Genomic DNA, 22,153 nt, shown 5'->3' with positions numbered 1-22,153 from the left:
GTGTCTCAGTTAGGCTCGGTTGCTCGAGGAGTTGAACCTCCGCAGTATAATTCCCTCATGAAGTTAGACGTGGAGAGGCCTGTCAGAGGCAGAGTTCATCAGAGCGCCGCGATTAGACATTCGCAGGTATCTGTAAGGGGCACTCATGCTCCACTGGCTCTCAATGCACCTTCCCTTCTCAATATGTTCCAATCAAGACGCTTTTCTATTCCGCCTTGCCGATAAGAGCGAAAGCCGCGCGTGTGTTCCCCGCGTGAGCGACTCCATTTAACTAATGCAATGACGAGCAACAAAAGATCAAGTGTCCTGAGCAGTGGTAAAAATAGGCTTGTTGAAATGGATGATGATGACCATTCAAAGGCCGCTATCTTCCATTGCTGTCATACAGGAGCGTGTAGAGAGTAGTTTTTCATTAACTCTGACAAGCCTTTTTATGTGTATCCTCATTAAAGGGAGTATGGATTCATTACCAGGCTTGTCTTTTTGATGAAAGTCGACCACCCATTGTTCTTAACGTCTAGGCTACAGAGACGCGGCGAGTGAATGAAAAAAATTAATTCCTCCCCCCGTTTCATTAAAAGATGTAACTTGGATCGTTTTATTTTGCCTGGCGCCTTTCAAGTCTGAATCTTGGTCCAGTGCTCTTGGTAGACGCCATTAGGGTGTTTGTGGAGGAGCTTCACCCATCAGGATTGAATTATTCCTGCGGATTCGCCATTGTCGAAGCTTGACAGTTGACGTATGGTTTGATTCTGCCGACTGATATTCCTCTGCGCAATTAAAAGTTGCCCCCCCCCCTCTCCTTTCTAATGCAGACAATGCATTATTTGTTTTGCTGTTTATTAAAGTCTTACACATTTTAATTAGCTGTCATGCTAGTCTCTCAGGTTGTTCGCCGTACAGTGAGAATTAGTTTCTATTTAATGATCAGGACTTCATGGCTGTGTGGTTTATAAGGAACATCCAGTAAGTCATTTTTAATTGAGATGAGGCAATACTGTAGTCGCTGTAAACAAGTAATGAACTGTAGCATGTCATCTTTGGAAATTTGAAAAGGCAAGCTCATTTTTCACGACGGATTATGAATGATTTAAATCTCCTCGTCGCCTCCGAACACCTTCGCTAAATAAAATGTGGTCAATGTCCGTAAAAAAAAAGAAGAAGAAGAAAAAAGATGCCACGAAAATTGCTACAAGTACAGTTTAATTGAAAATAGTGAAACATGAGTGGAGGATTTCAGGATATAATTAAAATTGTTATCATGAGTGGTAAATGCTCAAAGAATGGAGCAAGTGATGCAGCAAGCTGTTGTTTTCTTTCAAGTCAAAGTGCTAAAAACACCATTTACAGTTGAAATAAGCTAATCATTTTGAAGAATTAAGGTTTAGTACATGCATTTTGAATTAGAAGAGGAATAACACTTTAGAAATGAAATTGTGATCTGTGCCCTGTGAACGTTTCTGATCAAGGTAAATTGGTCACTCAAACAAACATTAATCTAAAATTATAATTATTTATTGCAATTAAATATTTAAATACCTGTTATCACATAAATGGTATCACAAAATAAATATTTTGCATAAATATTTTACTGAATTGTATTTAAAAACAGTATTTAAGGAGTCTCTCTATAAAGAAATATATTATTTAATATTGAAGAAGTCATTTAACAGTTAATGTTAATTATTTTATGATTTAAAACATATTATTTCTCTATATTATTTTTTGTATTTTAGCATAGGCCAGATTTAGTTTTTGCATACAAATATATGTTATTTTGAAAGACAGTGAGATGTTATTTTACCCATATTTTGGCTTCTATCTTGAAACATTTTAGTAGGCACTTTACTTGCATTTATTGCATGCAGACATCTAAATGATCTAAAAAGATCTCATGGACACCTTAAATATATATATATATATATATATATATATATATATATATATATATATATATATATATATATATATATATATATATATATATATATTCGAGCAGTTAAACCCATGGCAGTGGTTTAAGAGCACATCCCTGACCACTACAGATAGATGGCGGATGTGAGAGACAATAACAGATCCATCACGTCCTCCGGCTGCTTTTTTTTTTCAGCCTCATTGGCTGTAGTGTGTACATAAACCCTGGTTGAAACGCGCTGTCCATCAAGCAAACGGCACATTATTTTCCTACGATGCACTTCTGCTAACACGCTTCCATTCATTTTCAAAATACCCTGTTTTTACGAGTCTCCGTCTGCCCTCAGAGAAGCACAATGATCGTCCTGACAAAGACCTGCATTTTTTACTGGATTATCATTATTCATTTTCAGACATTGGAAAGGGTTTTATCTTGAGAGCAGTGTGTAAATGGGGTGGTGGAAGACAGTGATACTGTGTTTTGTTTTGTAAAAACACATTTCAGTCATTTTTTTCTGTACCGTTTTACTTTTTTATTGCATGATGAATGTTTTAATACTGAATAGATGTTAATGTTAAGTAAGAAAGCTAATAGATTTTACTATTTTTTGATTCATAATTGGGCTATGGACTTTTTAACATAAATGTTTCATCATCCTGAACATTTAGTTAAATTTTATTATTCTGTTTCTATTTTATTCTTACCTTTTGAGGCAGTAAATAAATATTTGGTTTATTGACTTATTAATCCAGTTGCTCACTTTAGCTGATATTAATCCTTCACTGAATGCATGATGAATGTTTTAATACTGAATAAATTCTAATATTAAGTAAGACAGCTAATAGATTAGATTTTTTTTATTCAAAAGTGAGCTATGAACTTTTTAACATAAATATTTAAAAACATCCTGAATGTTACGTTCGATTTTATTACTCTGTTTTGTATTTATTTAAAATTTTAAAGCTTTTATCATTTAATGTTTTTATGTCTTTGTTGATTTAGAATTTATATGTACTTTAAACTCAGAGTTAGTTTCTTTAGTTTCTTTATTTTTGGGAGTTTATTTCAGTGTTATTTCAGACTTAATTTGAGAATTTTATTAATTAGACTTAATATTTTCTGTATCACTTTAGGTCACAATTCACGGCATTAACAAACCACTAACTAACACTGCTAGCTAGTGTTAGTTAATAGAAGTTGGGTTTAGGTTTTGGAAAGGATTAGATATGTAGATCAAAACTACTAACGAACAGTTAACATCTTAATATTCAACAGGTAATAAGCAAGAAGTTATTACCATGAATTGTGACTTAAACTTTGTGTTATCATATTTTCCATTTGATTTTTTTTTATTAATGCCTATGCCTAATAATGCCTATATTAAAGTGTAAATATTTATTTATTTTTTGTTTTAGTTCTTTTGTAGTGTATTTAAGTTAAAACTGGCTAAAATAAATGAAATAAAATGATTTAATAACATTGAACTATTGAATTAGACATGTAAATTTGTAGAACAAATTCTTGCAGTTTATAGATTTTTTTAAAGCATAGTCTGCAAAGTCTGCAATAAAATAATATTTAATACAAAATGTGACAAATAAATGCATGTATTATTATTTTTATTTCATCTATATTATATTATATTATATTATATTATATTATATTATATTATATTATATTATATTATATTATATTATATTATATTATATTATATTATATTATATTATATTATATTATATTTAGTGCTGGGCAGAAATTATTCATGATTAATCACATTTATAAATGTTTGTTTTGACTTAAAATATGCGTATGTACTCTGTATATTTATGTATACTTAATTACACACATGCATGCATATATTTGAGAATTGTTTATTTATTTTTAGATATAATATAGATATGTATATAATACAAATTATAGATACATTTAATTATCTATGCAACAAAATAATTTTGCAAAGTTTGCTTTCTATATATATGTATCACATATACAAAATAATAATATATATAATGCACATGTGTCGAAACAAATTTTTATTTTGGATGGGATTAATCAGGAGGGATTAATCATTAGTGCACAGCACTAATCAAATTATAAGAATGAAGCCAATAAATACGTAGTGTTAGATAGATTTTGTTAGAATAGGACATGCAAACTTCTGAGGCAGTAAATAAAACCTGATTTTGGTTCATTGACTTATCAATCCAGTGAGCTGCTCACTTGAGCTGATATTAATCCTTGGCTGAATGACACCAAGCAGGAGATAAAATCGTAGGTAAACCTAAACCCAAACTCACACTGCGAATCTGGCACATTGCCTTTCTCATTTTGACACACAAACGCGTCAGTCTTCCACCTCTCCCGTCTCCACCTCGCCGGTTTAGGGGCCAAGCAGAGGCAGGCAGCCTTGTTTTAGAAACAGATGATAAATAAATCAAAGTGCACTAAGCACTGCTTCCACATGGCAATCGGCCTCCTTCATAGCGTCTGCACCTCATCAATCACGCCATTGTCTGCCTGAAAGCCGAGCCTTGTAAATGTCATCTCCACTCAAACCCAAGGAGAGGCGAATCAGAAACGCACCCGCTGAAGAGGGTCTCGCTCACACACGCATATAGACACGCACACACATACACACACTTTTTTTTTTTAATTGAGTAGTGTAATTAAAGTAAAAAACCTGTCCGGACTGTCTTTTGACAGGACAGATGAAGACCCCTTTTAATAGGGCTATGAAACATATTTGTTAAAAGGGATGAGGCAATATGTGGGCATATGATTGGTTGCCCTTATGTGTCAGAGTCTACGTTTATGATTAAAACCCAGCGAAATGAGGCCCGGTATTCAATTACACAAAAAACTGTAAAGAGATGCCTGTGGAAGAATGAAGGATAATTGTTTTTATTCCGTGATGGCAATGTGAAGTAGATTAAATCTTGTTATTGTTTATTTGTACACTTTGAGTCTGTTTAGGGGTTTTGGAGGGGGGTTATGTGTGCTATTAAGATAGTTCAAACATTTGGATTACTAATTAAAAGTAGACTAAAGGTGTCTTGTGATTATAGGGTCCCTATGTAGTGCACACTCTGCAAGGAGGATGTTCAGTCCGGTGACTCAGATAAGATAATTCAGGTGTGATTACATAATTGATTTGATTTATTTATTTCTGAACAGAAATATCATACATAAAACATCATTAACGAAAAATACATTTCAACATGTTTGAAAAAAGAGTGGGATGAATACAAGCTTATTATTTTCCCACCCATTACCACATATCTCAGTTGTCTATACTTCAACTTATTTCTTCTTTTGCTTATCTCTTCTTTTTACATGAGACATATTTTATCCTTTTAGCAACTTTGACAAATTGTATGTTTGATTCCATTTGTACCTTTACATTTTGTAACATAGACCCCCCCAAAAAATAGTACTGCAAATAGCCATTAATTAAAATGTCATCATACCTTTATCCTTTTTTTAAACACCTTTATCATTATATTCCTTTATTAATATATATTTATACAACTTTTTAAAATTGAATATTATCCCGACATTGTTTGAGAGTCTGATCCAGACTGTTCCATAATTTCACACCGCAGACAGACATACACAAACTTTTTAAGGTTGTTCTTGTTTTCAACCTCCTGAAATTTTGAACTGTAATATAATAAAATTGAATATTATTGATCAGTATAGTGGTGTTCGGAAATTCATTCACATTATAGGTGGTAGTTATTATTCATAATTTATCCATTATGTCATTTATTCATTCACTGTAAAAAATGCAGGGTTCCACAAAATTCATTTATGTTGTCCCAACACAAATTGATTACGTTAACCTAACACAATTGACAAATTTATGTGAATTGAACATAAAAAATTAAGTTTCCCAATGAAATCTAAAAAAATTGTTGTTTCAGCTCATTTTAAGTAAGTAATTTGAACAAGCAAAAAAAAAAAAAAAAAAAAAAAAAAACTATTTGAGTGTTCATTCATTTCCCTTCAGCTTAGTTTCTTATTTATGAGTGTTCACCATAGTGGAATGAACGGCCTATCCAATATGTCCTTTTTTAAAATACATTTTTTTTTTATCCATGCTTCTAAGTTTGAGGGCATGATAGATAAGTTCAAAAGTAACCTAAAAGTAATCCAAAGGATACATTACACAAAATATGCTGTCTTGATTACATTACGGACTAAAGTTTGATAAATGCTAATAATTTTAAAAATGAATAAATACGGGGCGTCATGGTGGCTGGAAGGGCATCCCCTGCATAAAACATGTGCTGGATAAGTTGACGGTTCATTCCACTGTGGCAATCCCTGAATAAAAAAGCAACTAAGCTGAAAAGAAAACGAATGAATAAATGAATGAATGAATGAATGAATGAATAAATAAAAATGTAATAATAACAATAATAATCATTTATCATCCATCCATCATTCAGCAGTGATACACAGAATTTTACACTGAAATTTCAAATCAATGCTGTTAATTTAATGTATTTATTGATCAAAGTATCTTTAAACTGTACAATATCTAACCCCCCTTCCCAAAAATGAAGTTATTTTTAACATAGTAATAATTTTATCAAAATAATACAGCATTAAATGAGCATATTTGAATGATCTCTGAATGATTATGAGACACTTTTTCCACCCACAGAAATAAATTACATTTTAAAATATGTATTAAAGACAGATTTAAAACTGTAAAACTTTAAAATATTACAGTTTTACTGTATTCAATCTGATGTAGCCACAGTCAGCATACGTTCATTAGTTTTATTAGTAATTAATTACTTTCTATTAGTCACATATTAGAAGACAATTGCATTATTCATTCATTTATTCATTCATTCATTCATTTTCCTTCTGCTTAGATTCTTTTCAGAGGTTGCCACAGCAGAATGAACCACCAACTATTCTGGCATATGTTTTACGCAGCGAATGCCCTTCCAGCCGCAACCCAGTACTGGGAAACATCTATACACTTTCATTCACATACACCACAAGCAATTTAGTTTATTCAATTCATTTATACCATGTCTGTGGATTGTGGGGGGAACCCGAGCACCCGGAGAAAACTCAATTAAACACGATATTACCGTTACAGTGTTTGATATATAAATGTTAAAAATGCATTTTGTTTTATTAGATTTAGTCTAATTGCCATATCATGTACTTGAACGTGCAGAACTTGTGTAGGTGAGTGAAAATAAATAAACAAGCAAATGTGTAAAAAAAAATCAATAAATAAAAGCTATATTTCTCTCTCCACATACTGTAAACTCATATATAAATGTATGAATGTTCCCTCATGCCCTTCTGACTGAACATTTTGACTGCTTCCCATCTGAAGTTTCCCTTTAGATGACCCTGACATGATGTAGTACGGTATAGGGATCACTAGAAGAAAACCGGGTCAGTTTATTAACATTTTTTGTTAACACACCTTCCTGGACTAGTTTTATTTATTTTAATGTTATCACCCTCCACAATCGCCATCAACATCCTGCCATTTTTTTAATTCGCAAACCCCTTCAGTTGCGCCCATATTGGGGCAGCACACCGGTGGGCGACCCTCCAGAGATCTGACCCCTCACTGCGGATCAATAGGACAGGGGTCCCCAAATAAATCATGATGCTCAACTGCTGTCTGTCAAACACACAGACAGCACTCTGCTTTATGGCAGCGCTCAGTGTTATTGCAATCTTTTGATAGCCGCAGCTAATTTATCTGATTGCCGGAACACCTCGCTCTTTCCACCTCTGATGCAAAAGTCTGCTAAACCACAGCAAGAAGCGCTAAAATTGATTTACAGGCACTGTCAATAACACCGCCGCTCATCATTGAGCCTGTTTGTGAATATGGAAGCCATCTTTACATTTCAGAATAATAACGTCCATAGGGAACAAGGAAATAAAACTATGTTAGACATGCATTTTTTACTCATTTGATGTTCTTAATACCTTTATTCACCTTGTGGTGTGGTTTCTAAGCAGTTAATACAGCAGTTTGTATTATTATAATTTTTTTGTAATTAATATGCACTACAGACTTCTAATGCTCACCATGGCTGTGTCTGTGTGATTAATAATACAATACCAGTAATATTGTGAATAAGGATTACAATTTAGAGTAACATTTCTTGTATGTTAATGCATGTTTTATTTATTTTTCAATTATGATTATTACTTAATTTATTTATTATAATACAAAAAGTGATTTATTTCTGTAATGAAAAAGTGCCACATGATTGTTCAGAAAAATATACAATGCTGAATTTAGAATGTTGTTATTAGATGGATAAGAAATGTGTATGAAAATTTAATGATTTTGTAACTTTATTTTCTGATAATAGAAATCTATAATCTAGACTGTTTGTGGGTATTTAGAGTACTTTTGGATTGAATTACATTTTGGATTACTTTTATCCATCCATTTCTTGCTGAGTGAATAAAAATACCTTATAATAGTTACAGATTACATCTTGAATTGGATTACTTTTTGAATAACCATCCACCCATCCATTCATCCATCCATTCATCCATCCATTCATCCATCGTCCGTCCATTCTTCCGTCTGTCTGTCCGACCTTCCAACCATCCATTTCTTGCTAAATGAATAAAAAATACCTTTTAATTATTTCCAGATTATTTTTTGTATTGTATTACTTTTTAGATTAGCATCCATCCACCCATCCATCCATCTATCCATCCATCCATCCATCCATCCATCCATCCATCCATCCATCCATCCATCCATCCATCCATCCATCCATCCATCCATCCATCCATCCATCCATCCATCCCTATCCATCCATCCATCCATCCATCCATCCATCCATCCATCCATCCATCCATCCATCCACCCATCCATCCATCCATCCATCCATCCATCCATCCATCCATCCATCCATCCATCCATCCATCCATCCATCCATCAATCCACTTCTTGCTGAGTCAATAAAAATACCTTATGATTATTCCAGATTACATCTTGGATTATTACATCTTGGATTGGATTAATCTTTAGATTAGCTTCCATCCATCCATCGGTCCATCCATCCATCGATCTGTCCATCCGTCTGTCCATCCATCCATCCATCCATCCATCCGTCCATCCGTCCGTCCGTCCGTCCGTCCGTCCGTCTGTCCATCCATCCATCCATCCACCCATCCGTCCGTCCGTCCGTCCGTTCGTCCGTCCGTCCATCCATCCATCCATCCATCCATCCATCAATCCGTCCGTCCGTCTGTCCGTCCGGCCGTCCGTCCATCCACCCGTCCGTCCGTTCGTCCGTCCGTCCATCCATCCATCCATCCATCCATCCATCCATCCATCCATCCATCCATCCATCCATCCATCCACTTTTTGCTGAATGAATAAAATACATTATTCCAGATTACATCTTGGATTGGATTACTCTTTAGATTAGCTTCCATCCATCCATTCATCCATCGGTCCATCCGTCCGTCCATCCATCAATCCATCCATCCATCCATCCATTCATCCATCCATCCATCCATCCATCCATCCATCCATCCATCCATCCATTACTTGCTGAATAAATAATCTGTCTGTCTGTCTATTTGTCTTCTGTCTGTCTGTCCGTATGTCTATCTATCTAATATTCAGATTTCAACAGAATTAACACGGCCATTCTATGTCATGAATATTCAAAGGAAAAAACAGAAAGATCACTTGATGGTTTCTTTTGCAGGGGCTCCAGACGTGAAATAAAAGGCATGCGAGTGATCCGCCGGCGCCAGCAGCAGGGCAGACCCCATCAAAACACACACTGAATGAACACGTCAGCTACCTTTTGGCTTTTTTAAATGAAACGGCATAAAGGGCTCCCCTGCCACTCCGCCGCGCTGGCAGACGCCACCAATTGCATTGGAAAATCTATTTTGGAGCGACTAAATCCCCCCCTTCCACGCCACCCCACCGGTCCCCTTCTCCTTCCCTTCAAATCAAAAGGAAGAAAAGAGTGACTGCTGGACTGACATCAATCAAAGCCGGCGGGCAGAAACAGAGGCGGACGAGGAGCAGAGTTCATAGGTTAAAGCAGGCCATAGAGGAAGCTAGGAGGAGGGAAATCAGGCATCATTTCTGAAAGTTCTGTATTATTGATAGTTGTGCTTCATATCAGTTATCTCTGTATTGTAAAAAAAGTTCTAAAGAGAAAGAGAGAGAGAGAGTGAGAGAGAGAGAGTTTCAAATTATACACTCTAAAAAATGCAGGGTTTCACTAATTGATTGCACACACACACACACACACACACACACACACACACACACACACACACACACACACACACACACACACACACACACACACACACACACACACACTCACACACACACACACACACACACACACACACACACACTCACACACACACACACACACACACACACACACACACACACACACACACATTATGGGTTGCACTTTTGGTTTGGGGAACTTCTATTTAAAATAACAAACAAATAAAATATTACACATTTAAATATTAAGTTGTGCTAATAATAATTAATATTTAAATAATTTATGTTTTTTCATTAAAATGAATACATTCGTAAGATTTTATTATTATATTATGTAATTAGTTACAGAGTAACTACTTTAATTAAATTACTTTTTTAAATTACTTTTTTCTTTTTTCACAAAAGCAAGGTATAAGGGGTTATTTAAAAATTTCAGGTAATTTAATTACAGCTACTTTAAATAAACTTGGCTAAAATACTGTCCAAATATTTAACAGTATAAATCAGCTCAGAGAAGCTGAATAATTGTAAATATATATAGTTTTTTGTGTTAAAAAAAATGTATATATATATATATATATATATATATATATATATATATATATATATATATATATATATATATTTGCGAGTTAAATTGATTTTTCAACTAAAGAAGTTTTAAATTTGTCAGGTGGTTACACATGCTTAAAAAACAATGCATCGAGTAGGAAATTAATGTCTATATATTGTATGCATCAAAAATGGTGTTATTACTAAGTAGTCACACTACACTTTTCTCCCCATAGACTTCTATTCATACGCACGCAAATGCATCACACAGGAAACGCAAGTTTGTGTTGCAAGTTTTAAAGTTGCTGCGTTGCAAAGTTCAAGATTGGTGAACTCTGACCTGTGAAATTGCATCACGTAATTGTGTGAGACTAATCGGAGATCAAAACATGACCTTTCTGTACAGAAATGTAAAAAATGCAGCAATCACTCGCTTTTTAAAATGGCTAATTATCTTGTTTAATCCCGCCTCTTTTTGCACCGCCGTACAACAGAATTTTGCATGCTCAAACTCTAGTGTGACCGCAGCATTACTTTGAAACTTGGCAAATTGAAACAATGAAAAGTTTTATTTATTCTGTTTGCTTTGAGATTTATAAAGATTTTAAGTTATATTAAGTCAAGTAATTCACTTACTTATTGCGTAATTAGATTGCTTTTCAGACAAAGTATACTTTGAAGTTAATAACACAAATCCAATTATGTAATTAGTAGTTAAATACTTTTTTGAAGTAAATTACCAAACCCTTTTTATCTGTCATGAAATTATGCTTGGAGTAATGAGACATTTGTATCACAAGCATACTTGTGGCCAAAACTATTTAAAGATCACTGCTTTGTTCTTCTTCCATGATTTTCTTTATGCATTTCCTACAGTGCAGTAATATTCTATATACGGTACATCCGTAATTTTGCAACAAAGTCTCGAAGCAATTTGTAACTTTTTGATTTAGTGGCTAATTTGTATGAATTTTTATGATATAATTCATACAATTTAATACGATTTGCTCTTCACCCAATGACGGTTGGGGTTAGGGGTGGGGTTGGGTGCCCCGCCTCCTTTTTAAAATTGTACATTTTTGTACGACTTAACTTGTACGAATTTGTACGAATTAGACACTAAACTGACAAAACTTAACATACTTACTGTACGTTTCCTCGTTAGATCAGTCTAAATATTCCTGCAGAACTAGTCAAGTTCTGATGAAATTATTTTGTTAATTCTAATTTGTTGCCTTTTAATATTCAGCTAATAAACTGTGAGGAGAATAATGAAAACTCACTGAATCCAATTTAAAAACTAAATATTTTACAGAATTTTTTTACAGCTTAATGGAAGTTACTCCCCAAAATTCATGCAAAAGCCACACAGTGGCTCAGTGGTTAGCACTGTCACCTCACAGCAAAAAGGCCACTGGTTCGAGTCCCAGCTGGGCTAGTTGGCTTTTCTTTGTGGAGTTTGGATGTTCTCCCTGTATTCCCTTAGGGTGCTCCAGTTTCCCCCACAGTCCAAAGACAAGCACTATAGGTGAAATGGAAATTGGCCTTAGTGTATGAATGTGAGAATGTATGGGTGTTTCCCAGTACTGGGTTGTGATTGTAAGGGCATCCGCTGCATAAAACATTTGCCGAAATAGTTGGCTGTTCATTCCGGTGTGGTGACTCCTGATAAATAAGGGTCTAGGCCTAAGGAAATGCATGCAAATGATACAGAGAATATGGGAACAAGATAAATAGAAAGAAATCTTGCTTACCCCAAACTTTCTGAAAGTCGCCGCATACTTATTATTTACAATTAATTGATATACACATTTCATTTACTCCCTCGAGACAAAGATCAGGCAATAATAAGCTGTTGACAGGAGGCGATGGTGTGAGGAAACAGCTTTACATTCAGTCAATTGTGAGCCAGATAAACAGCATTTTTGTCTGAAATGATAAGTCTAAGAAAGCAAACATATTACAGGACTCCAATATCTGTATCTATTGCCTCCCAATAGTGCAACAATAATCTATTCATTTGTAGCTGCTTTTGTCCATCAGTACTTACAGACATTGTACTGATAAGAGATCTGGACACAGAATTGGTTAAACAGAGTGAATGAAATACATACATATATATATCTATCTTTTTTTTTATTAATATATTATTTTTTATGTAAAATATATTTCAAAGTATACACAAATATAATTATTATAATATGTTTTAAAAAAAATATATTTTCATACATATATTTTTTACGAATAAAGATGTTGATGGCTTAACTTTTTAAGTTGAATCACATTAACTTTACAAGTAATTTAAACTTACAACAGTAATTACGTAAAATTGCCTTAAAGCATAAAATATTTTTAAATACATATTGTATATTTTTTTATTCATTTCTAAATATACCTTAAATGTTACATTTTATTTCCCAATATTTTGTAAGAAAATACACAAACATGTAACCTTAAAAAAAAAATCTTCTAAATAATTTAGGAACAAAACGTTTTTCACTTTAACAGACAGAAATCACTGCTATATTTGTAATAACTGTATAGGTTGTAAAAAAAAAAAAAAAAAAAAAAAAAAAAAAAACTAGTATTGATGAATTAAATTTTTTTTGTTGAATCAAATTAACAAAAACTTTGCTACCTAAAACTACCTTAAAACGTGAATCAGGATTTTGGTTTTAAATGTAATGATTTATGATAGTAAAAACTGATAAGTATAATAAATATGCATTGGCTTAAACTCATATAAAAAACGTGTATTTATGATTTATTGGTCATAATTTAATTATTTAATATATATTTTTTTACAGTGACATTTGCACATAAGAGGCATTTCTGTAATTGTGTTGGAAAATCTATTTTCGGAGCCAGCAGTTCCCTTTATTGCTTCTTTTTCTCTTCGAATCAAAAGGAAGAAAAGAGTGACTGCTGGACTGACATCAATCAAAGCCGGCGAGCAGAAACAGAGGAGGACGAGGAGCAGAGTTCACAGGTTAAAGCAGGCCATAGAGGGAGCTAGGAGGAGGGAAATCGGCCAGCTTGTGCTTGACTTCCGATGTCTCCGGATTGTAAAAAGTGTTGAGGAGAGAGAGAGAGAGAGAGAGAGAGAGAAAGAGAGAGAGAGAGAGGGAAAGAGAGAAAGAGAGAGAGCCCCTCCTGTATTCGCCTGCCCTCATTAATCTTCATGCCATCTTCTTTACCTAGTCATGTAGAACGGCTCGATAGAGGGCCGTATAATGGGGAAGGCCCGATGCCAATTACTAGGTTAACATAGTGTTCAGCCCCACTGCAACAAAGGAATGAGATCTTGGAGGATATCTGGGGTGCAGGGGAGCAATGCATAGCATTATGAAAGAAAGGAGAGAGAGAGGAAGAAGAGGGAGAGGTTGACAGAATATAGGACGTTAGCTTCATATTGTATTTGGTGATAGCTAAAGCAGTGAATGAGGGATTTCAGGGAAATGTGCTTTAGATGTACTTCATTTATTCCTTTGGTTTTCCTGTAGAAGATGTTTGTTTTTTTCAGTGGTGAAATGCTAAAAGTAGACAAAAAAGAAGAAAGACTTTCTGTTTGGCCTGACCGATTATATATTTTAAAATTAGTGAGAGTTTAAGCTTAGCAGTTTTATATAAATACAGTAAAAAAAATATACGTTAATTAAAAGGTCCTGAACGACGCAGTGGTGCAGTAGGTAGTGCTGTTGCCTCACAGCAAGAAGGTCGCTGGTTCAGGCCCTGGCTGGGTCAGTTGGCATTTCTGCGTGGAGTTTGCATGTTCTCCCTGCCTCCCTGCGTTCATGTGGGTTTCCTCCGGGTGCTCCGGTTTCCCCCACAGTCCAAAGACATGCGGTACAGGTGAATTGGGTCAGCTAAATTGTCCGTAGTGTATGAGTGTGAATTAGTGTGTGGATGTTTCCCAGAGATGGGTTGCGGCTGGAAGGGCATCCGCTGGGTAAAAACGTGCTGGATAAGTTGGCAGTTCATTGCGCTGTGACGATTTTGACAGATTTTGTATTATTATTTTTTTACGGTTATTAATTGCATTATGAGTTCTGTATCTCTGCTCTGTCAACCTGTACTGACATTTTAGTTGTCCGAAACAATATTCTGTATAAAAAATAAATAAAAATATATATTTATATATATATATATATATATATATATATATATATATATATATATATATATATATATATATATATATATATATATATATAGAGAGAGAGAGAGAGAGAGAGAGAGAGAGATAATTAAGTAAGAACACAGTAAAAAGTACTCGCAGTCTATCACCAGGTTTTTGTTCTATAACACAAACCAAGGCAATATATAACTTCAAATTAAAAAATGTCAGTAAAAGTCACCTTTTAAAACTTTTCAACATTAAACGTTGGAGGAAGGATCCCACAATGCAATTCAAAAGCATAAATAAACAACAACAACAACAACAACAACAACAACAACAACAACAACAACAACAACAACAACAACAACAACAACAACAAAAAGAATAACAAAATACAGAAAACTTAATTTGTAGATATTATGTTTTTATTGTTGGGTCATATTCTTTAAATATTTATCTTTTGATTAGATTAACCAGTAAAAATTCTAATTTTCTAAAGTTCTAAATTCTAAAGTTTTAATATTTTTATATACATAATTATTTATTCCAGAATATATTTTTGATTACATAATTTTAATTACATAAATTATTCTGATGTGTTTATCAGTGCTCCAGAAATATTCTTTATTAGCAACAATGAAAACTCTGATTGATTGATTGATTGATTGATTGATTGATTGATTGATTGATTGATTGATTGAAAACTGATAATCCAGAATTTTTGTGTAAGTTTAAAGTCCTGTTTGTAACTCACTCTATGAAAAAAAGTTTACATTAAATCGTTAAGTTAAATCAAACTAGCCTTTTGAGTGATTTTAACTTGAATTACATTAAACTGACTTAAAACGCTTTGCATATTTTAAAAGAATAATAAAAAACATGAATAACTTGGTTTAGTAAGTTAAAGTTAACATAAAAATAGATGTTGTCATGACTTGTTGATCATAAAATTGTTTAGAGTTACGCCTGTTTCACACCGCAAGCGTCAGCGGCGCGTGAGCAGAGCGTGAGCAGCGCGTATGTCGAGCAGTAGCAGCACGCAGGCGTTTGCCTTTCACACCAGCTGCGTCTGCAGCGCGCAGCTCTTCGGCAGCTGCTGCTGAGATCAACCTATCTCTGTCTATTCTATCTAGTTACCCCTCTATATACAAATACACTTTTTAAACTTTTCATCTGTACCAAGGCCCCTGCTGTTTCATTAACCTGCAAATGTTTATTTTACAAATTTTATAGATCAAATAGTACTGTATGCTTCTAAAGCTAACTTATATGAGAATTGTCTACAGTCAGAAGACAATTGCCTGTGATATCATGTCATTTGTTTTTTGATTATCAGGTTGCTGTAGACCTAGTTATCATCATATTTATACAATATAGTTATAATGATATTTATACTTGATCAAACTAGTGTTAATTTCTCCGCTTTAGTGATGTCCAGCGGCAGAATAACAGCTCGTTAATTCATGCTCGTGCAGATGATGAGACGGACAAAAGTTACCAATGCATGCCATTCTTTTACTTATTTTCGTGTTGTCAGATTCACAGTGCAAACAGCTCCCGGTAGGAATAATTCGAGTGAACATAAAACAAAGCCGATTAAAACTTTCTTGCTCTGCTAGCTGCACAGAACACAGCGAGCTCACATAATCCAGCATGCGTGTCGCACTACACTACCCACAATACACTTTGCTATGGACTACAAATCCCGTAAATATTCCATTTCCCCTCTCCTACAACACTAGTGTGCAACTTAAGCAAAACTGATAGTAAAATAATTTTACATTTGGTTTTGTAGTTCGGGCCTAAATAAATGTTTGTTGCCGTTTTTAATCGTTTTAAGTTCATTTGAATGACTATATATAAACCATTTGACATTATTAACGTATTTATTGGGTAAAATTGTTAGTTTTTACTGTCATTCAATGTGTTTTGGTCATTCTCAATGCACTGTCACTTTAATTGAGCGTGAGCAGCGCGTCAAAAATAGACCCAGCGCCGAAACTATCGCTGCACTGCTGCTTCGGCGACGCTCACGCCTCGCTCTGACGCGCTGCTGCTGCGTGCGGTATGAAAGCTCTAATCTGTTAACATGGACGCCGAAAACACACGCGCTGCTCACGCTCTGCTCACGCGCCGCTGACGCTTGCGGTGTGAAACAGGCGTTAGTTTTTGCTGAATTCATAGTTTAGAAAATAAAAAAGTCAACATATTAGGTAACGTGGACTATTTGAGTTCTAAGCAGCATTTATTATTTTTGTAAAGAGTAGTTCTTAAAGTGTTCATTGCTTTTACTGGTTGTGTGGTCATAGTGAATGAATTATTTTTAACAAATATAGCTTTTGATTTTACTAATGTATAAATGTAAAAGTTAAATTTAAGGTTAGTAATTGCTGCAAGCATCGTTCAGTTTTTTATGTCTGCCAACAATACAAAACCTGTTGTGACTGTTTTAAATATTTGAATAAATTATAAATCTTTTGTAACATTATTTACCATCAATTTGATTATTTAATGCAACTATAAATATGTTAATTAAAATAGAACAAATATTAATCAAAATATCTTTTGATTTTGTTAAATTAAATCAATTCATTAGCAAATTTCAATAGCATTATTCTGTAACTAACAATCAAAATTTTACAGTACACAATAAGGAAATACACAAACAATAAGTCAAGCCAACATGTTTTGGTCATACTTTACAATAAGGTTCATTAGTTAATGTTAATTAATGCATTTACTAACATGAACAATAAATTTACTACTGTGTTTGTTCACGTTAGTTAATGAAAATACAGTAGTTCATTGTTAGTTCATGTTAACTCATGGTGCATTAACTAATGTTAACAGCATGGACTTGGATATTAATAATGCATTAGTAAATGTTCAATTATAATTAATAAATGCTGCATGCACATGTGTTGTTCATGATTAGTTCATGTTAGTAAATGCATTAACTAATGAACCTTACTGTAAAGTGTTACCCATGTTTTTATGCTTTGTTAACTGATGAAAAAACAGGCTAAAGTTTTACACCAGTTTAATCTAATGTAAGTTACAATAAAACATATAGTTATTTGATTCAACTTAACCATGTAAAACAGTGATTTTTGTTTGTTCATTGCAGTAAATGAACAAGATAAAGTGTGTGTGTTTAGATCCTGCAACTTTAAATGCTCCCGCTGTGTGACAAATGAATTGTAAAAGCTGTTTTTCATCTGCTTTGCTCTCATCATTTCACTTGAGGGATTTTGCAGGGTGATCCTCCTGTAATGAGAGCCGTCAGACGCAGCGCTGGAGTAAAGTGCACTTATTTCATTCCAGCTGATTAAGGCAAGACACGGCAGGTGAATGGAGTAGGGAACAAAATATAATAGCATTTATTGCCATTACCTCACCAGTTGACTGAATTACATATATTGTTTTGTATTACAGGTTTTCTACACTGAAAAAAACAATGATTCAAAGATGATTCCTTGAATTTACTAAATGTTTTTAGGTAAGTGGTTGTAAACAATTTATCTGGGCTGAATTGAAATAAATTAAGTCGAACATTACTAAAATCAATTAGTGTGTTTAAATTCAGCCCAGATAAATAGTTTGCAACAGTTTTGCAAACATTATGATTAAATATGCTAATGATTAAACATGCTTATTTGCATATATCCAGCACAAATATCGCTTCATTGTTTTAAAATAGCTTAATTATTTGACATCATTGAAAGCAAAATTATTAGCCTTCCAGTGAAAAATTTCCCAAGTGATGTTTAAAGGAGAGAGATCTTATAATTTGTTTTTCTTCTTTAGAAAGTAGTTAATTTTAGTTTGGCTGGAATAAAAGCTATTTTATTATTATTATTATTATTATTATTATTATTATTATTATTATTATTATTATTATTATTATTATTATTATTATATTTTTAATTAAATTTTAATTATTTTATTAATTTTAAATAAAATGTGAATATTTAGCCTACTTAAGATTATTATTTTTTTGATTGGCAACAGAACAAATCATTGTTGTCAAATGATTTTTAACTTACAATTTATTAACATAATTTGACTAGTTACCTTAGTTCAACCTTTAAATTACACATTAAGCTGAAAAGGTGTATCTTACTAAATAACGAGTCAATTACTATCATCTTGGCAAACAAAAATTAGTCATTAGAAATTAGTTATTAAGATGATTTTGTTAAAAGTTGGTAACACTTTATAATTACTTACTGTGAATAGTTTATAAAGCATTAGCATATAGTGAATTCATATAGCAAATAAGACATTAGAAAGCAGTTTATAACTGGTGCTACAAATGCTGTATTCTTGCCTTATAAGCATATTTATAATGTGTATAACAATTGTGCTTTCATATTTTGTGACTGATTGACTATTGCATTATTTACAAACCATTTGTATTTAAGAGTGTTCAGAATGAGTTAGTAAACAATTGATATACTATTGAAATCAATGTTATCATATACTAATAGTTCATTTGTATGTTATAAATCCTTTATTAACTCAACATCATCCATCTCCGTCTCTGAGAAAACAGCTCTTGAGAAAGAATTTAAAAAAGAATCAACATTTCAAATTTCATTTCAGGGCTAATAATTTAGACTTTTTATCACTCCATAATTCAGAAAATTATGCAAACAACACATTTTATTTTTACCAAAGTAAATGTTGTCGTACATAATCAGAGACATTAACATGATTTGTTAAAACAAAAAAGTCTTCACTATATAGATATGCATGAAAATATTAGGATTGGTGTATGAAAGTATACCTGAGGTGGGCGTTTATGGCTCAATGTAAAAATCTTGCGAAATAGCTTTTAAAAATATTAGAATTAAAATCAACAAAACTGATAAAAGTAACTGTTACAAATGTGGAACAGCTTGATTGTTTTCTTTACATTAAAATGAAAAGCTTACATCTCAGGTTTGACAGAATACATGAACAAACTGTGTTTTTGCCTGCAGTATCAGACACTGTGACATAACACTGTGTTTATTCAGTCCTTATTGTCTCCAGTTGAAGGCAGTTTTTGTGTGAAGCACCTGTGCTGTTTTCTCTCTCTCTCTCTCTCTCTCTCTCTTGCTCTCTCTCTGTCTCTCAGTCTGTGTTTTAGTTTGGATGTTGAGAAGCTTGTCAGGGGCCAGCAGGACGTCTCTCCTTCTGCTCGTGATGTCACATCAGATCCCCATCCTGCAGCTCTGGCTTCAGCGGCTCAGTAGGTGCTGCTCTTGTGTTGCACTTATTCACTACAGCTAATGGCTTCTCTACAGCAGGACAGAAAACAGTCAATGCTCAATAGAAAAAAAGAACAAAATACAAATGAGATTGCATGCTTTTAATATTTCAGGTATTTCTCTTGACAATGAATTAAATGTTTTTTTTTTTATCACACTTTATTTTAAGGTACAATTCTCACTATTAATAAACTATTAGCTATGACTTTTAGCACAGTGGACTCTTAATTTGCTGCTTATTAATAGTTTTAAGGTGGTTTAGGCATTTTGTAAGATTAGGGTTGTAGAATGGGATCATGAGGAATATGTACTTATAAGTAGGCCTAACAAACAGCCAATAATTGGTACTTAAACTACCGTTTAATGAACCGCTGGCTCTAAGCTGGAAACAGCCGAGTTTGTCACTTTATGTGGGGTCTTTTCTTCATTTGCATGTTGTGAGAATTTGCATGCACTGATAAATACATTTTTAATCGATTTATTTGTTTTTCTATCTACAAAACAACAAAACAAACAAAACAAAAAACAAAACAAATCAAATAGTAATACCGTAAACTATATTTAAATAGAAGTATTTTACAGTAAACATTAAAATCCCCAAAATATTATTATGATGGTTAATGTAACATGATCCATGCTGATATTGTGTTGAAATTAAACTTTGTAAAATGTTATATGTGATAAAGTTCTTCGAAAATAATGAAGTGCGCAGATTCATCATTTATATCAAGGACTTCTATATATATATAAAACAACAACAACAACAACAATAATAATAATAATAATAATAATAATAATAATAATAATAATAATAATAATAATAATAATAATAATAATGATAATAATAAAACACAGTCAGTAACAACAACAAAATTTACTTCACTTAATATAGTTATGTGTGTATGCATTACATTAATATGATTTGTATTACAATTCACAATACAAAAGGATCGCTAACCTCTTTCTAACTTTTGGTGTGTGTTTATATACAACCGCAAATCAGAAAATGTTGGGGCAGTAGGGAAAACACAAATAAAAACTAATAAATCATCAAATAAATTTTTTTTTGACTTATTTCATTGCACACAATATGCACACAAATATTTCATGTTTTCTCTGGTCATCTTAATTTCATTTGTAAATATAAATTCTTTCCTGTTATTCAGACTTGCAACGCATCCCAAAAAAAGTTGTGACAGGATCAATTTAGGTAATCAGGTAAGTTGGCTAGATAAAGATTTGAAACAGGTGATGTTAACAGGTGATTTGTAATTATGATTTCGTACAAAAGTAGCATCCAACAAAGGTCTAGTCCTTTAGGAGAATCTGAAGGAATTTCAGTGTGTAAAGAAGCTTAAGCTGAACAACCGCAATCTCCGATCCCTCAAGCAGCACTGCATCACGAACCATCATTCATCTATAAGCTATGTCACCACATGGGCTCAGGACTACTTTTGTCAAGTACCACAATATGTAGTTACATCCACAAATCCTAGTTAAAACTGCACAGGGCTGAAAGAAAGCCCTATGTTAACAGTGTTCAGAAACGCCCTCGACTTCTCTGGTCTCATGCATCTGGGATAGATTATTTCATGTGTACTGTGGTCAGATTTATTAGTATTTTTGGAAGAAATGGACGCTGTGTGCTCTTGACCAAAGAAGAAAATGATGTTTCAGACTGTTTCCAGTAACAAGTTTAAAAGCCAGGGTCTGTCATGGTTTTGGGTTGTGTCAGTACCCTTGGCAAAGGTAACTTGACTTCTATGATGGCACCATTAATGATGAAAAGTAAATAGAAATTTTGAAGCACACTATGCTGCCTTTTATTCTAGGGACACCTATGCATATTTCAACAAGATAATGCAAAGCCACATTCTGCATTCATTACACACTCCTGGCTGTGGAGGAAGAGGATACAGGTACTTGACTGGCCTGCCTGCTGTCCTGACCTTTCTCCAATAGAGAATGTGTGGTGCATTTTGAAGCACAAAAATGCAACAACAAAGACTGTAATTGTACTGTTGACCAAT

The 22,153-nt window shown here is 33.4% G+C and overlaps 2 long non-coding RNA genes across 5 annotated transcripts in view; one reads left to right on the top strand and one right to left on the bottom strand.

The window, feature by feature from the left end:
* The window catches only part of LOC141375667 (uncharacterized), a 132,429-nt gene that overhangs the window by 102,100 nt on the left and 8,176 nt on the right, over window positions 1–22,153 (bottom strand). The window lies entirely within an intron of this gene.
* The window catches only part of LOC103911527 (uncharacterized), a 49,523-nt gene continuing 44,963 nt past the window's right edge, over window positions 17,594–22,153 (top strand). For 2 of the 4 annotated variants that reach the window (XR_012384465.1, XR_012384467.1), the window contains exons 1-3: window positions 17,594–18,215; window positions 18,304–18,367; window positions 19,991–20,104. This is a non-coding gene — a long non-coding RNA (uncharacterized lncRNA). Of the gene's footprint in view, window positions 18,216–18,303; window positions 18,368–19,990; window positions 20,109–22,153 lie in introns of all 4 variants that reach the window. The other 2 variants (XR_012384466.1, XR_012384468.1) reach the window with 2 other exon arrangements.

This window comes from Danio rerio, chromosome 8 (assembly GCF_049306965.1).
Source record: "Danio rerio strain Tuebingen ecotype United States chromosome 8, GRCz12tu, whole genome shotgun sequence".
Lineage (NCBI taxonomy): Eukaryota > Metazoa > Chordata > Actinopteri > Cypriniformes > Danionidae > Danio > Danio rerio.
Note: the sequence above shows the minus strand (reverse complement) of the source record. Positions and strands in the feature narration are given on the sequence as shown.